Source organism: Meles meles, chromosome 13, assembly GCF_922984935.1.
Source record: "Meles meles chromosome 13, mMelMel3.1 paternal haplotype, whole genome shotgun sequence".
NCBI classification, from domain to species: Eukaryota; Metazoa; Chordata; class Mammalia; order Carnivora; family Mustelidae; genus Meles; species Meles meles.
In genome coordinates this window covers 54987529-55004760 of record NC_060078.1, presented here as the reverse complement: position 1 = coordinate 55004760, position 17232 = coordinate 54987529, and the positions used below count along the sequence as shown (strand labels likewise).

Sequence of the window (17232 nt, the reverse complement as noted above, 5' to 3'; positions counted from 1 at the left end):
GGAGTTCTGACAACAGGCTACAATACGGGTTGAACCTGGAAGTCATTAGGTTGAGTGAAATCAGCCAGTCCGGAAGGACAGATACTGTATGACTGCACTTGTATGAGGTGTCTGGGACACAAAGCTGGATGTGACTGCAGGGGGCTGAGGGGAAAGGACAATGGGGAGTTGGTGTTTCATGCATACAGGTTCCCTTGGGGAGAATGAGAAAGTTCTGGAGAATGAGGTACAATCATGGAAACAGAGCTAAGTCCAGAGAATTGTTTACCTGAAATGTTTTAGGGGGCCAATATTCTTATGTTTAGTCACTGTGAAAAAGTGAATGAAGGACTGATGCATGTCACAATGTGGATGGACACTGAAAACAGCCCCAGTGTCATAAGCCATATAGAAATTCCATCAGATTGGAACCATATGTGCTCCATAAGTCCATCAAGGTTACTCAAATAAGGGAAAGTCCCGGAAGAAGTTCCAGAAGAAGAAAACTGGATCTGAACAGAGAAGACATTTCAGACCGTCGGGCAGGTGATGACAGCTGAAGTGGGCCTGTGGTCTGGGTTCAAATGTGGGAACCATCATGATTTCCTCACTTGGGGCTACGTGGTGGTCCCATGGGACAGTGTCCCTGTTTGGGGTAAAATGCACTGAAGTAGCCCGTGTGAAGTGGCAAACGTGGTAAAGAAACAACAGCTGGGGAGTCTGAGTGTGGAGATAAAATGTATTTGTGCTGCTGTAACAAGTTACCACAGATTTGAAATCACCACAGAGTAAATGACTTCCAAACATCCATGTTAGCACCACATCACAGAAGCAGAGAGGACATCAGGCTTCCGGATGGAGGCCAAGCCTTCCCAGATCCAGTTCACCCACCGTGGAGAGACCACTCGCCCTTGGAGAAGGTCACATGTTAGCAAGAGACTAGTGGGAGGATTAAGTCGGGCGCCCCCATGTCTTGGGTGCAGTAGAAGCAGTGGGATTTCTAATTCCCATTACCCACAATGCTCCACCACAACCTGGAGAGAGCTGTGAAAAAGTACAAAGGGAAGCCTCAGTAAAGTGGACTGGGGGAGGCTGGAAGGGGGTGCCTGGCACTCGGTGCCTATTATAGACCCCACACTAGAATCCCCCACATGAGAGACTCATCCCTTCCAGGCTCCACAGGGAAGCTGGAGGGTTCTTCTCCTACAAGAAATCCACCATCCCCACAGCTCAGCTGGTGAGAATCCTCCATCATGCCAAACCTCTGTCTTTCTCCAGTGGACTTTCCTTCCAAGTAACCCTCCCAACTTCTTCCTCCTTCTCCATGAAATAATGTTCCTCTCCCTTGTTTCTTGCACTTGCCTGTGATGTGACCATAGCTTGCTCATCCCAGATTACCATTCTCAGCTATTCCCAAATAAACCCATTTTGTTGGTCAAATAACTTGCAGTTTGAGTTTAAGGTGAACAGAACTACTAAATTCAAGAAACTTGCAAGGAACAAAATCAATATATATAAATCAATTGCATTTCTACGTTCTCAGATGGAACCATCAGAAAAAAGACTATGGAGAGCAATCTTATTTACTATTGCCTCCAAAAGAACAAGATACCTAGGAGTCCCCTGAACCAAGGAGGTGACACACCTGTCCTCTGGCAGCTGTGAGACTCTAATGACAGACATGGAGGGAGACACAGATGGGAAGACACTCTGTGCTCAGGGAAGAACCTACATGGAGAAAATACCTACTCTCCCCAAAGCTGTCTACAGAGTCCTCACTCTCACTCCTGAACTTCCAGACTCTGGACCAACCCTGAAGTGGGTGTAGCACAGAAAGGCCCCTGCAGGGCCGAGGTGGAGGGGAGCATGAGCACCAAGGTGGGCATCCATTCCCTGACTGCAGACTGTCTGAGGAGCCCCAGGATCCGAATCTGCATGCGCACATAGACGTGGGACCCAGGTCACGCATCGGAAACCAGAAAGCAGAGACCCACAGCACCACGCACAGCGCCATGGGAGGCCACGTCACCACACACAAAACCATGGAAGCACCAGTGTCTACACAGCGTGCCCTTCCTCCATGGGGTCCTGAGACCACACACCCCCTCACCAGTCCCCGTTCAGATGGCTTCTCCTCACGTTCTCCTCCAGCGGCCAGTCCTGAGGGGGATGGACTGCTGTTAGTGTGGCCGCAGCCCCACATCCTCCACAGTAGGTCCTGTCAGTGTGGATGTGGACCCACATCCTCCCCAGCTTGTCCTGTCAGTATGGGAGGGGCCCCACATCCTCCAGAAGTCTTCAGAGCAGGTCCTGAGGAGGCCAGGTTCCTGTCCCAGATACAGCTGTGCAGGCCAGGCTCAAGGAGGTAGCTGGGGTCCTGTGCCCTCTGCAGACAGTAGAGTCAGTGCAGGACTAGGGGAGCTCACCCTTCAATGGAAGCACCTGCTCCCTCCCGGGGTCCAGCTGAAGCCATTTCATTCTGGAAATTCAAGCTGCATGGAGCCCAATATCCCCTTCCTTCTTCAAAAATAAATAAGGAACAATGAATTGGAAACAATATGGAATGACAACAGTCCCTGACTGAAATGGTAGCACCAAACATGACCCTGGTTCTGATGCAGACCCACACTCTGACCTCAACTTGCTCTCAAGCCCAGCCCTGATCCCAGTCCAAGACCCTAACCCTAGTCCCCAAGCCAAACAGTGTCCACAAGAATCAAAAGGTAAGAATTGCAAATATCCATCAGTGGTGAATGCATAAACAAAGTGTGGTGAAGTGTTTGAATTTGGGTTCAGGTTCAGGTTTCAGTCAGAGTTCTAGATCAGGCTTTGGGTTTAGGGTCAGGGTGAGGATTTAGAGTGAGGGGCAAGGGAATAGTTAGAGCTTAGGGCTTTGGGTTTATGATTTAGGGTTTAAGACTCAGGGCTTCTGAGATAAAGTTCAAGGTCAAATTTGGGGTTTTGGTTCATGTTGGGATTTGGGTTCAGGGTTCATGGCTCAGAGTTCTGGTTTAGAGTTTGGGTTCATGGTTCAGGGCTTGGATCTAGGGCTCAGGTTCAGAGTCTAGATTTTGGGTTCAATTTCAGGTTTGAGATTCATGGTTCCAGTTTGGGCTTTAAGGTCAGGTTAAGTTTCAGCATTAAAGTTAGGGGTTAAGGTTAGGTTTAGGGATGACACATTTTCTTCAGTTGTCATTATGGACACAAAATTTCTATCAGAAGTTTCTAAATCTGAAATGTATTTCATCTGGGTGTCAGGAGCTGGTTTAGAATTTAAGATCTTGGGGCACCTGGGTGGCTCAGTGGGTTGGGCCTCTGTCTTCAGCTCAGGTCATGGTCTCGGGGTCCTGGGACCAAGCGTGTCTAAATAAATAAAATAAAATCTTCTTTAAAAAAAGAATTTAAGATCTCAGTAACTCCCTACCAACAGCATTCTGATCCTAGGGTCTCCTAGTCATCCAGAATTCACTTTTGTATTGGCCCAAACACACCCTTGGCAGAGAAGGGTGAGCTACTGCCCAATTTGGGATGATTTCACAATGGTAGAGGTATGAAACCAAATATCATGGAACTGTTCGTGGAGAATGAAACAGGAGACAAATTATTGGTCAACTCCGATTCTTCCACAATTACAAAGACCAAGTTTCCAATAGAATCTGATAATGTTCCCTAGGAAGGCCTATGGTACTCATTACCAGTACTGAAAGAGGGCCCCCTCCCCTGCTTTAAACTAAGAATCACAGTAGGATACTTCCTGCTTTGTGTCAAAAATAAAATTTTATTATTTGGCTGTTCCAGTGTACAATTTGTGGGAGCGCTGACAACATTTTCCTTCTCAAATCCTCATCAACACATGGGTAAACTGCAGGCAATGTTGTAATGCATTGCTCATTGGAATACCAAGTATAAGGAGGGCTATTAGAAGCAATAAAAAGATGTCAAATATGAAACTCAGAAAAAGCACCATTTATGGGCACGTAATGAGGATCCCTAACCATAAGCTCTAACATCTCATTCTATGGAATTCACCCATAAAAATCATCAATAACAACAGCCTGCTGGAGTGCCTGGGTGGCTCAGTGGGTTAACCCTCTGCCTGTGGCTCAGGTCATGATCTCAGGGTCCTGGGATCAAGCCCCACATTGGGCTCTCTGCTCAACAGGGAGCCTGCTTCCTCTGCTGTCTCTGCCTGCCTCTCTGCCTACTTGTAATTTCTCTCTGTCAAGTAAATAAATAAAATCTAAAAACAAAACAAACAATAACCTACTGACCATTGTAACCACCCCACCATTGACCTCTAGCCTTGTAATACACACTCCAACCGCTTAGAGACACACTTCTCAACAGCAGAATGGGACTTGCCCACTCTCAATGAACCAACTCTTAGAGTGAAGCCAAAAATATCCCATTCCTTGGAAATCCCAGACATTAGGACAAAGTCACAGAAACCACACCCAGAACTCAATAAAGGACAGACATCTCATGAAATGGATGGTGCAGAACACCACCACTCCCACGACGTAACTCTACAGTGGACTCTAGATCTGTCCCCTTCTCAGGATTACATGGGGCACTACATTCTTCCAATACTCCATCCTTAGAACTAAACCGTGAACCATCCTCGTTAGTCCTGCATGCAGCTCACAGTGAGCCCTGCAAAAGCCAGACACCTTCTTGAGAGCATTCAGCCTCTCATGCCTATCCAAGCAGATGGAGGGTGCTGTTCTCCTCGACTTCTATATCAATGAGAGATACTTGGAACAAGTCATGCCGTATGCCGTGCAAAGGCATGTTCTTCATCTGCAAAATGATGGACGGTGAAACACCACGGATTCCCTGCACCTTGAACCTAGATAAACTGGAGCTACAGCTTGGCCAGAGCTATTATCCCCAATCACCTACACCCTCACACCCTTCCCTTGTGCACTCCAAACCAGTTTCGATCCACTTTGCTCAATCTCAGCTATTATCTCTGCAGAATAGTACAGCAGTACCAGGGTGCTGGGACTGAGGTGCTAGGTGCTAAGTCAGCACCTTGGACCCACTTACTATCAGGAATTAATATTTGTTTTATTAACAGATGCATCCCAGAAGATCTTGCCACCACCACCATTAGAAAAGTCATTACAACAGACGTCCTAACAACATGTGCCAATATCCACGGCTCCTCTCCCTGGCTCCAGGGATTGCCTCATCCATGGGCACGAGACCTGGTTCCAACCAAAGAGGTGGGAGGAACCCCAGGTCCCAGCCTGCAGAGCCAAGCATGGGCCAGGGGCTTTTCCATCATGACTGCAAAAGCGGCCTAGGCCAGGCCCGTGCCAGTGCCACAGAGGGCCCAGGAAGCCAGGGGCTCCATAACATTGCCAAGGGCTGAACTAGACTCATCCTGAAGCCCGCACATGCTAGATCCTCCGCTACATCAGGAGAACCCTAAACATGCTCATGGTCTTGGCCTGAACAAGATGATCATCTGTGGTATATAACCCACAAGATATACCTGCCAGGCAAGGGGACTTACTCAGCCAAACAATGCCTAGATGGAATTCAACCACAGACAAACATCTTGTGGCAAGCTCGGGGCCTACAGAGGAGGGCAGAATACCTGAAACCTTAATTGTTGGCCAATCTCACCATCATCTTTTTTTCCTTTCAAGAGGAGGGGCTGGGGGAGGAGTTAAGATGGCGGAGAAGTAGCAGCCTGAGACTACATCAGGTAACAGGAGATCAGCTCGATAGCTTATCTGAACATTGCAAACACCTACAAATCCAACGGGAGAGCGAAGAGAAGAAGAGGGAGGAGGAGTTAAGAGGAGGGGCTGGGGTCAACCAGGATAGGTCCCAGTGGACTCCCACTCTGCCACTGGAAAAGAAGAGCCCTCTCCCCCATCATCCTTCCTGTTGCAAATCTGGGGTGTGTGAAACTACCATCCATGAGCCAAATGGGACCTCCCCCTGTATTCTGTCAATCAAGTATGGCTAGAACATTAGTTATGGATGGTCCGTGGCTGCTTTCAAGCCACAATGCAAGAAAGGAGTCATTTTCAGAGACACCACATGGACTGCAACACCTAACACAAAATATTCACAGAAGACTTTCCAGAAAAGTCTGTGCTGATCCCTGGCCTCAAAAATCCCAGCATCAGGGGCGCCTGGGTGGCTCAGTGGGTTAAAGCCTCTGCCTTCGGCTCAGGTCATGATCCCAGGGTCCTGGGATCGAGCCCCGCATCAGGCTCTCTGCTCTGCGGGGAGCCTGTTTCCTCCTCTCTCTCTGCCTGCCTTTCTGCCTACTTGTGATCTCTGTCTGTCAAATAAATAAATAAAATCTTAAAAAAAAAATCCCAGCATCATGTCACTCCTTTGAATAGAACGTAGCGCCTTCTGGGTAAAATCTAAGTGTGACTTTGTTGAACTTTTTAGAAACCAAACTAATTCTTTCCACCTGTTAAGAATAGAAGATGATTTCAAAAATCTCAGAGTTGGCTAGCAGATGAAAGCCCAGGGGTCTGGGAAAAAGCTATTATCATTGAATCTCTTCAGGTCTACTTGGGAAACAAGGATGACTTCTATTTCGCTTCTTTTCAGCAAGACTTTGTGTCACCAAACAGTACTGAATCCATACAAAATAGTGCAGCTCAGAGGAAAACAAGAGAATCAACAGGCTCCAGAAGCAGAGGAAGAGCCACACCCAGGAACCAAGAAGACATACCAAGTACCAGGAATACCAAGTACAATAGCTGAGGCTCTGCTCAGGCCAATTTGCGGTCTGCAGATCCTCTGCAGCTAGAATGCCCCCAATGCCTCTGGGGGTCATGGGTCAGGCAGAGCACACACCCTGACGCTGCACTGTTGTAACCTGTGATGGTCCTCCTGGTCCCTTCCTCCACGAGACATCCCCTACCCCTGATGACTCCAGCCTGCTTCTTGGAACTCCCACTCCCCTCTCTGACCCCATCGTTCACTTTTCCCATCTCTGCCACAGTATAGAGTACATTTAACATTTAACATTTAAATGTTTTTTGTCATGTTTGCTGTGAAACTATACCTTGCATCATCTACCCTGATGTAGACTCACTTGTTGCATTGCATGACTTGACTGTGGACTCCAAGTGCCCTCACAGTGTCATGTGGCTAGTGTTCTGGGCAAGGTCCTCACTAAGTCGTCTCAGCTGTTGCAGTGAAGGCCTGATCCAGGCACTGCTATTTTCATGCAAGTAAGACAGCACAGCCAAAACCTTGGTTTAGGTTCAGAATTGCTCATGGCCCCTCAGCCACATCGGATGGCATGAAGGCACACCCTGAAGACACTTGCTAGTCTAGTGTTGCCCTGCGGAATTTCCATGGAACAGCCATTGTGTCCAATGGGGGAATCGATAGGAGCAGGAACGATGGGAGTCAGAACTCCTGAAATAGAATCCATCTTGGAGATTGCCCAGAGCTTCCTAGGAGTTCATTCCATAATCTTGAATGAATCCATGAATCTAAAAATATTTCCCCGTTTTAAAAATGATGAGCCTGAAGCACCAATGAAGTGACTCTCCTAGGTCGTATTGGAAATCAGCGAAAGAGCCAGACTGAGATGGGAGATGGCCTCCAGCATGATCCCCCAGAGTGGCTTTAGCTAGAGCCGCAATCACCCATTGATCTTTCCTGGACTCCCAGACTCTCATGGGACTCTTCCTGGGGCATATTCTGGGAACAAAGGTCATGTCAGTGCCACAGAAACCTCTGACACTGGTTATAATGAGACTCTGTGATGTCAATGGAGTCCCAAGCCATAGGCCACCTCAGAGTTTGTCTGCAAAGATATGGTTGGTGGGAAACCCACATGTGGACAGAGGGTAGAGAAAGATGGAAAAAGCTAGGGAAAGAGGGAGTGCTCACGTCACACCTGGCCCCAGATGACACAGTGGTGTCCAACAGGGTAAACCCCACAATTGGCCCCTAGCGCCTTCACAGAACTCACCCCTCAGGTTTGAAGCTGAGCTTCATACATGGGTCATGAGTGCTCCGACTAGCTCAGGGAAACATGACACAGGACATAAGAAAGCCACAGCCTTCACAGAGGTATATTCATGGAGCAATAGCTTTTTCCAAATATATTCGGAAATGGTAAAAAAAAAAATTCACTGATAAAACATGGACATTTTTTATTTAAAATACCCATACTTGTTCAATTAATAAATATTTATGGAACATCTACTTAATGTGCAAATGTATAGTTCTAGTGCCACCTGGGAGCTTGCAAAGAGCATGGGATATAACCAGTGGATCAACAATAGGAAGGAATGCATATTAAGGGCTAAGAGAGTCATTCTATTCAGAGAGGCCCATTAAGGAAGACTACTGAGAAGATGATTTTAGCCAAGACCAGAAAGACAGGGTCAGTGATTTCATCTGGGAGAATAGTCATAGAGCAACTTGACTTTTAATTATTTTGACCATAAAACATAAATGTCAAGAAATAGTGGAACATTGGGTTCTTCTCTGTAACTATTTGGGTTACATGCTAACCTTTACTCACTGTAAAATACTTTAAGAAAATATCTTATTTAAGCCTGGACATCTTGTATTAAAAGGTAAATTGGGGTGCCTGGGTGGCTCAATGGGTTAAAGCATCTGCCTTCAGCTCAGATCGTGGTCCCAGGGTCCTGGGATCAAGCCCCGCATCAGGCTCTCTGCTCAGCAGGGAGCCTGCTTCCCCCTCTCTCTCTGCCTGCCTCTCAGCCTACTTCTGATCTCTGCCTGTCAAAGAAATATATAAAATCTTTAAAAAAAAATGCAAATAAACTAACCTTAGCAAACCCCTAAAAACTAACCCTAACCGCTGACCCTAACCCGTGACCCTAAACCCTGACCCTAAACCTGACCCCAACCCTGACCCTAGGTTAGGCTTAGAGGGGTCTGTTCCCAGAGACCTGGTGCCAAAGCCCCAGGGTCTGGGGACACCTGAGCAATTCCAGAGGACTAAACCTGCCATCCAGAAGGAAAATATCTGCCATGCCCACCTGAGGCCACTGGAGGCACCCCCCTGGACACACACCTAGAGACTGATACTTAGCCAGACTCATGCCCTCAACTCAACCCCTCGCCCCCTCGGGGTGCTCGCCTCAGCACTGGAGATCGGGCCTGCCATGCCCCTAGGCCCTAACCCTAGGTTGGTTTTTCAGGTTCTGTCTCCAGAGTCCTGGCTCCCATGCCCTACCCAAAAGGACACCACATATGAGCCAGAAGGAAACCGTGCCATCTGCCTCAAAGGATTCAGAGCAGGAGATATCTGCCCTACACCCCTGAAGCCACTCCCACATTAGGCAGCACCCCTGGACAGAAACACTCAAACTGACCCATGCTCTCTACTCAGGCCCAAATTATCTCCAAATTAAATATAAATATAAATATATTAAATTTTTTTCTTAATTAAATTATCAACTCTCCTAAATTCAACATAATTCTTTTTCAATTTGACCTTAAGGATTAACAAATGTTTATATAAATTTTTAGAAAGAAATTTTCTAGAAAAGAAAAACTGAACTACAAACACTTCAAATGGCAGCTCCTTTTACTCTGTACCTCAGAGGAAATAAAATTTAATTGTGCTTTAAAGCAAATGGCCTAAATTGCTAGTTTAAAAGATAGTAAGCCAATGAATGCGAGTTGAAGGAAAACCATACCAAGTAAATTTCAGTAATTTTTAAGATATAACGAGAAAACCCCAAATATAGGAAAGTTAAACCCCACACATCTAAGTCATCATTGGGTAAAAGAGTAAATCACAAGAAAAATACTTTTATTGAATAATGATGGAAATACAACCTACCAGAATTGATGGGGATGCAGCTAACACAGGACACTCAGAGGAAATCTTAAAGCCTTAGAATACCTAAAATAGAAAAAGAAGAAAAATCTCAAATCAATGACATCATCTTCCACATTAACATATAAGAGAACATTAAATTCAAAGCCATCATGAAGGTGGAAATAACATACAAAAGCAGAAATGAATGAAATAAAAAAGAGAAGATCAAAAAATAAAAACTAATGAAAGCAGAAGCTGGTTCTTTTCCCCAGAAGCTGGAAATATTAATTCAGTCTCACTCTCTCCAAAAAATAAATGAAATTTTAAAAGTGGGGGGCACCTGGGTGCGTTGGTCATTTAAGCATCTGCCTTCAGCTTGGGTCATGGTCTTTGGTCATAGTCTTTGGGTCCTAGAATAGAGCTCTCTGTTGGGCTCTCCACTCAGTGAGGAGTTGGCTTCTCCCTCTCCCCCTGCCCCTTCACCCCACTCATGCTCTGTCTCTGTCTCTCTCTCAAGGAAATAAGTAAAGTCTTTAAAAAATAAAGATTAATACAATTTATAAACTTCTAGCTAGGAAAAAAAATGAAAATATACCAGTATCAAAAGGACAACACTACAGTGCCTTCAGAACATTAAAGAGTAAGAGATTATTACAAACAATACTTTTGACAATCCAGGTGGGATGTGTAAATTCTTTGAAAGATACAAAATCCCATATCTGACCCAACAAGAAATAGAAAGTTTAAAGAGCCCTATATGAATTTTAAAAGTTGTATTGGTAAATAAAAACTTTCCAACAAAGGAAACTCCAAGCTCATATGGCTTCATTGGTTAACCAAAAAAAGAAAAAGAAAAAAAAAACATATCAAGACAACATAAAATCATTCAGAAAAGAACTGAAGACAATTCTGAACTCATTTTCTGAGGACAGTAATAACAGATTCCAGAACTAAAGACATCACGAAGTCAAAGAACTACAGACCAAGGAGAGAGTCCAAGATGGCGGAGGAGTAGGGAACTTAAATTTCCTCTGATCCCAGAACTTCACCTAGATAGCTATCAAACCATTCTCAACACCTGTGAACTCAACAGAAGATCAAAGAAAAAAATAGCAGCAATTCTATGACCAGAAAAGTGACCACTTTCTGGAAGGAAGATGTGAAAGGGAGTGAATCCAAGGCGATATGTAGGAAGATAGACCCTGGGGGGAGGCAGCCTCCATCAGTCAGCTTCTGGCAAGGGATAGAGCAGGAGAGCACAGGGTCAGAACTTTTAGAAGTCTGCTCTGCTGAGGGACATCAGTCTAGTGGCTAAGCAGTGGGTGGAACCCTCATGAGGGACAGTGTGGTCTCAGGACCCTTGGGGTTACAGAAAGAATGGGGGCATCTGAATCTGCCAGAGCTCCCAAGTATTGCAGTGGGGAAGCCTGCTGCAAAAACAGAGTTGAGACTGTCAGTTCAGGGTTACCATAAACCAGGATCTGCCCCGCAGTCAGGCCACTACTCTCTGAGCAGGAATCCAGCAAGCAACAGAACCTTTGAGACCCACCTTCATCCTCCAAGAGGAGCAGCACAGGAGCAAGCCACGGGAGGTTTCAGGGTTTGGAAACTCAAAACAGGGTCCGTACCTGAGATAGAAACGCTGAGTCACAGGCCACGTAAGCATGGAGTGCGGCCAGAGAGCAGGGAGGCATGTGTGCATGGCTGTCTTCTGTTTAAATTGCCTGGCAGGACTGAAGAGAGGAAATAACACCAAGGGGAAATGTTAGGGAAAACTGGAGGGCAGCGCAGACAGGAGATGGGATCATCCGCTGGAGGATGTGCAGAATCCCAGCTTCACAGCAGTATTTGAGGCACAGCTGGCGTGAGCGTCGTAGGTGGATTTTTTTTTCTTAAGAGGTGGCCACTTTGTGGATCAGTGTGCATTTTTTCATAATTCATTCTTCATAGTGAAAATGTCCAGAGTAGTGTTCCAGTGTTGGAAGTGGGAAAATGGATACTCTACTTTCTGTTACTGAAGAGTGAAATAAGTTCTGGAGTTTTGTGTGAAATGGTCTCAGATGATTTTCAGTCTGAGAAGCATTCTACAAAGTTAGCTTCAGGAGAAGGGAATTGCTACGAGTTACAAAAGATGTAGCTAAAGGAAACTTACTATCCGAGAAAGCTTTATCCAGAAAAGTGGTGAGTAAGTAGTGAGTACAGAATGAGGATATCTGAGTCAATATTTTTATTCAAAACAAACAATTTCTAAGTCAGCTCTATGTGTGGGACTTGAACTCACAACCCCAAGACCAAGAGGCTCATGCCCTACCAACCAGGCATCCCCCTCTATCTGAGTCAAATTTTTTTAAAGTGGGCTGTACACCCAGTACAGAACCCAATGTGGGGCTTGAACTCATGACTCTGAGACCAAGACCTCAGCTGAGATCACCAGTCAGACACTTAACCGACTGCGGCACCCAGACACCCTATCTGAGTCAATATTTTAATAGTACACAAGTAAATTCTTTATAAAAGTTCATCTTTGAGGGAACACTAGTCACGTAAGACAGGTTGATATATATATATATATATATATATCTGTATCTGCTCCTTCGGGAACTACACTAAAATGACTCTAAGGGACCTGAAAAACAAGTACCAGTTTTCAAAGAAAGGCCTTGGAAGGATTAGCCAATAAAAGAAGTCAATCTAGTGGCGCCTGGCTGGCTCAGTCAGTGGCTTATGCGACTTTTGATCTGGCGGTCATGAGTTTAAGCCCCATGCTGGACATAGAGCTCACTTAGAAATTTTCTCAAAATAAAAAATATTTACTCAGATACTGATCTTGATCTCGGGTTTGTGAGGTCCAGCCCCAAGTTGGGCGTAGAGATTACTTAAAATTAATTTAAAAATCTTAAAAAAAAAAAGTCAGTAGCCAGTTAACAAAGACTATAGGATTTATTCCTAAAGAAACCAAATATCCCCAGAGAAGAGACTTCCATATACTGATATCTAAGTGGAAAGGATCTACAAATCTCTTGCACAATGGAAGAAAAATGATCTCGGGGCGCCTAGATGGTTCACATGGTTAAGAAACTTCCTTTGGGGCTCCTGGGTGGCTCAGTGGGTTAAAGCCTCTGCCTTCCGCTCAGGTCATGATCCCAGGGTTCTGGGATCGAGCCCCGCATCGGGCTCTCTGCTCTGCGGACAGCCTGCTTCCTCCTCTCTCTCTCTGCCTGCCTCTCTGCCTACTTGTGATCTCTGACTGTCAAATAAATAAATAAAATCTTTAAAAAAAGAAAGAAACTGCCTTTGGCTCAGGTCTGATCCTGGGAGTCCCAGGATCAAGTTCCACGGCGTGCTCGCTGCTCAGCAGGGAGTCTGCTTCTCCCTCTGACCCTCCCGCCTCTCATTCTCTCTCTCAAATAAAGTCTTTTAAAAAAAGAAAAGAAAGAAAAATTATCTCAAGGCCCAATAATCATAAAACTTTTGATTGCTTAGGTTAAATCTTGAAAGTTCCCAGAAAGAGACATCCAAACATCTATAAAGGGTTTGGAGTCAATGTTTTCAGAAGGTAGAACCCTCCCTGGAAGGCAACGGACTGTGCAGCTGTGCCTTCATAAAATTCAGGGAGAATAGTGATCAAACTAAATTAGATGCTTTTGATCGTGTCAGCACAGTATACTTCCTGATGTGCACCCCACTTTTGGAATTACTAGGACAACTTGGAGACCGTTTCACATCAGTTCACGTAGACCTACCTCAGTTGGAGGCAGCACAGTGTGGTGGTTTAGAGCTCAGACCCTGGAGCCGGTCTGTCGGTTCAAATCCTGACTCTGGGGCTCACGGGCCGTGTGATAATGGTCATATCAGTTAGTCTCTGGAATTCCGTGTTTTCATCTGCTAAGGGTAAGGAATTGTTAGAGTATTTACTTCATTGGGAGTTTATGTGTCCAGAGTGAATCAGTGTGTCAGCCTAAAGTCAATTGATTGTCAACGTTAGCCACGTCTCCAAAAACACCTTTACAGCAACATTTAGATTAGTATTTGATTAAATAATGGGTGCTGTAGCCTAGCCAAGTTGGTACATAATATTAACCATCACAGTTCACAGTCCACCCCTTATAAACTTGGCACCCATACGCATCCCCTTAAATCATACTTAATCTCCAAATAAAAAACAAAGTTATACTTCTGTTTCACATGATACAACTATCCTGAGTACTAAAAAACACAAACTAACCCTTTAGCCAAAAGAAGATGTCAAAACCTTGGGTGATGTTTACTCTTCTCATCGATATCCTATAACAAAGATCACAAATACTCACTCATAACAAAATATAGTTGTTCATGATAAATGCAGCCCTTGTTTCTATAACTGGTCGTTTGATTGTGGCAAATTTCTTCCCTTCTCCCTCCCTTTCTCCCTTCTTGCTTCCTCCTTTCCCTCCTTCCTGGGTTGTGGTTAGAACACTTAATATGAGATCTTTCCCCTAAAATTTTTAGGTGCACACAATACAGTCTTGTTAACTGTAGGCACAATGTTGTACGGCACATCTCTAGAACTTTTCATCCTACATGGCCGAAACTCTTCATCCACTGAATAGCAACTCCCTGTTTCCTCTTCCCCCAAGCCCCTGGCAACGACCATCCTACTCTCTCCCAGGGCTACACACTCTCCTAGCAGGTGCGTACACTGCAGTGAAGGTCGGTGATGAGGGTTTGGCCAGGGGGATGCAGGTGCACATGGTGGTGTCGTCTGGTGACAAGACAGGGCCTGATCTGGGCCCACAAGCTGAGCAGCCTGTCAGCATGAGCCCGCATGGCTTCATGCTCTGCCAAGGGACAAGGAGGGGGAGTGTTCTAAGGATTGCAAAAGGACAAACTTTTCTGAACTCCCCTTTTTTATTTACCCACTGAATTTGTCGATTCAGTCACTATTTAAACAAATTGTTTAGTGTCCTAGTGAGATGGCAAGGTACATCATATTTCTCAACAGATGTTTGTAGAATGTGATTTAGTTGAAATATTATCCCGTGTAGAGTACATATGTTATACAGGTTTTGACCCTTGAACAACGCAAGGGTAAGTGGGAGCCGACCCCTGTGTCATCAAAAACCCACATGTATCTTGACTATGAGAGTAAGACACAGCACTCAGAATGCTGACAACTCACTTCCTTCTATATTATGTTACTTATTTGGTTGGAAACATCTAGAATTTTAGCCCCGCCCCTTTTTTGAAATGAAAAATAACTTAATCTCCTTAAGCTTTACTACCACATTATCAATTATTTAGACTCAGAAAGTTCCACTTCCATCCAGGCCAGAACCCAGGTTGGCTGCATTCTTGTTGAGATATGTTGGCCATTTCTTCATCCTTGGCTCTGTGTCAGAAATGCTCTCCCTTTGGGAACCACAGCCAAAGAAGAGATGGACAGATTCAGGAAGAACACTGTTTAAACCATCCTCTGTCTCCCCGTATCACTGTCTACACTGTGGCTCTTCCCACAGTGATGTCTGCTTGCCACCATGGTACTGCTGTGGCCCTGGGTGCAAGGGTCTCTTTTTGGCTTGTCAGCCCTGTTGGTCCCTGGGAACTCTGAGTCTCATTTGGAAGGTGTAAAGTTCCTATATCTGCGGCCGTCACTGATCTACACAGTCAAGTTTGCCCTTGTCTTCCTCTCATCTGGAATGGAATCTGACACTTAATGTGGGATCTAGGGAAAGGCCTCAAGATTCCCCAGCTGTACCAGTCTGGAGCGGTTGTCCTGGTTCTTACTGTGTTGTTCTCTGTAGGGCTGGTGGCCATGTGAAGAGCTGAAGTTCTAGCATTGTCTTCCTACAAATGATTTGCTGACCTTCTGCCTATTTGTTACTCTCTTCTCCAGCCAGGGCAGCGTTCTCCTTTTTTAGACCTTTTGTGTTTGCACATCCCCTTGGAGCTACGTAGCAGTAGAATGCCTTATAGAACCATAGCAACAGAAAAAGGTCCAGATTCCCCTTTGTTTCTAAAGATGCAATGACTCAGAAGTTCTCTTTTCCTGCCCCCAGGTTCAGCCTACTTGGGGCCTAGGAACCTTCCTTCTGTCTCCATATTGGGGCTTCATTTGTGCTGTCACCTTTCAGCTCCTTATTTCTGAGACGGTGGAATCAATGCCAGCTCTGTGGCCTCTGCTATGGGGGCTGGAGTAGGGCTTTCAGTTCCACAGCCTGGGTTTGCTAGCTTAAAAGGGACAGTTCTGTTCACTGATCAGAGCCCAGGGTCTTCAGCACCCACACAGTGTGACTGAAAGAAGAGAGATGAAGGTAGTGGGAAATTAGTTTGTTCTAGCTAGTTTTGGGGTGCTTTGGGGAGAAAATACATAGCTCTTATTGCAAAAGGAATATTAGGAAATTATCACCGAACCTACTTAGTAATAGTTACTTCTTTTCCCTGCATTACTGGAAAAACAAGCCTCTTTTCCGTTGTTTTTTTTTTTTTTTAGGATTTTTATTTATTTGACACAGAGAGAGATCACAAATAGTCAAAGAGGTAGGTACAGAGAGGGAAGCAGACTCCCTGCTGAGCAGAGAGCCAATGAGGGGCATGATCCCAGGACTCTGAGATCATGATCTGAGCCAAAGGCAGAGGCTTAACCCACTGAGCCACCCAGGCGCCCCATCTCTTTTCCTTTTTTTTAAATTTATTTTTTATTTTTATTTTTTTAGTTTAAATTCAGTTAATTAACATATAGTGTATTATTGGTTTTGGATATAGTGGTAAGTGATTTATCAGTCTTATATAATAGCCAGTTCTCATTGCATCAAGTGCCCTCCTTAATGTCCATCACTCAGTTACGTCCATCATCCCACCCATCCACCTCCAGCAACCCTCAGTTTGTTTCCTATGATTAAGAGTCTCCCTCTCTGATTTTGTCTTATTTTATTTTTTCTCTCTTCCCCTATGATCCTGTTTTTTTCTTAAATTCCACATATAAGTAAGATCATATGATAATTGTCTTTCTCTGACTTATTTCTGTCAATTTAATACCTTCCAGTTCCATCCATGTTTTTCCAAATCGCAAGATTTCATTTTTTTGATAACTGAGTAGTATTCCATTGTGTGCGTATATACATACCACATCTTCTTTATCCATTCATCTGTCAATGGACATCTGGGTTTTTCCTTAGTTTGGCTATTGTGGACATTGTTGCTATCAACATTAGGGTGCATTTACCCCTTTGGATCACTACATTTGTATCTTTGGGGTAAATACCTGGTAGTACATTTACTGGGTGATAGGGTAGCTCTATCTTCAACTTCTTGAAGAGCCCCATACTGTTTTCCAGAGTGGCTGCCTCAGCTGCATTCCCACCAACAGTGTAGGAGGGTTTTCCTTTCTCCACATCCTCCCCAACATCTGTCATTTCCTGACTTGTTAATTTTAACCATTCTGACTGGTGTGAGGTAGTGTCTCATCATGGCTTAGATAT

The 17232-nt window shown here is 44.9% G+C and overlaps 1 pseudogene; it reads left to right on the top strand.

Moving 5' to 3' along the window:
• The first annotated feature begins 1991 nt into the window (after positions 1-1991).
• LOC123955062 lies at positions 1992-15572 on the top strand (annotated as a pseudogene).
• Positions 15573-17232: the final 1660 nt, after the last annotated feature.